This window comes from Sinocyclocheilus grahami, unplaced genomic scaffold (genome assembly GCF_001515645.1).
Source record: "Sinocyclocheilus grahami isolate Dianchi unplaced genomic scaffold, SAMN03320097.WGS_v1.1 scaffold4938.1, whole genome shotgun sequence".
In the NCBI taxonomy this organism is placed as follows: Eukaryota; Metazoa; Chordata; class Actinopteri; order Cypriniformes; family Cyprinidae; genus Sinocyclocheilus; species Sinocyclocheilus grahami.
The window spans coordinates 6465-7498 of record NW_015509765.1 but is presented as its reverse complement, the minus strand read 5'-3'; positions in this window follow the sequence as shown (position 1 = coordinate 7498).

Below are 1034 nucleotides of genomic sequence, written 5' to 3'. Positions count from 1 at the left end.
GATAAAAACCCGCAACTTCAGCACGAGAAAATATTTTGCGTTTCTAGTCTGTGCATGCACACAAGTTTTTTAATGCAAATGTCACTCCATATTACGTAGATTAAAAATAGGCTATTTTATAAGATTTGAAACATATCTGTTGTTTTAATATCTCATATCCAAAGTCTTTATACAAAATCAGTGCACTTTTATTACTTAAGAATGGAAAAAAGTACAACGTGATGATATGACGAATAGTCCCGCCTTCTGAATAGAAGAGCCAATTGATCATTGTCACTGTTAGAAGCTCCGGTTGCTATAGAAACAGCGTTCTGAGAGGCGCACTTTGGTTTTTTGATGCTATTTGAGCATAAGAAACAACACTTATGAGACGGTTGTTGTAAATATGAAATTTAATTGTAAAGTTGGTGAACAGTTCTGGAAAATTTGATGAAGGGACTTTGCTACACTCTAAAAAACACTGGGTTTAAAAACAACCCAATTTGGATAGTTTTTAACCCAAGGGCTGGGTAAATATAGGACAGAACACACTTGGGGTTAATTTTACCCAACAAATTGGGTTGTTTATTTAACCCAGCATACTGGGTTGGATTAACCCAGCTAATGGGTTTATTCATTTATACTATAATACTCGCTTATTTTTTTACTTCATACATGAAATAATGTTTACAGATTAACTTAAATCCTCTAAACTTTAGTAAAATATTCCACACAACCACTGGTTTGCATAACTTCTAATAATAATACATTTTTGATTTATATCATTTACAGCATTTTTATATCGTTTTTAATATGTAAGCAATACATATTGCCTATTTAAACTTGTTTAATAAACCTTAGAAGTAAAAAATGAAGCATTAAACAGAAGTAATTCACGTGTAATTGACGGGTCTCTGTTATTCTGTTTCCACCGTAACACGCTGGTTCTCGTGCCCGAGCTGAGTCGTGTTCGGCCCAAAAAACAAACAGTAAACAGCTCTGAGGAAATAATTTAACATCCAAAGTATTTGTATTCTGTATCTTTATGAATAAAA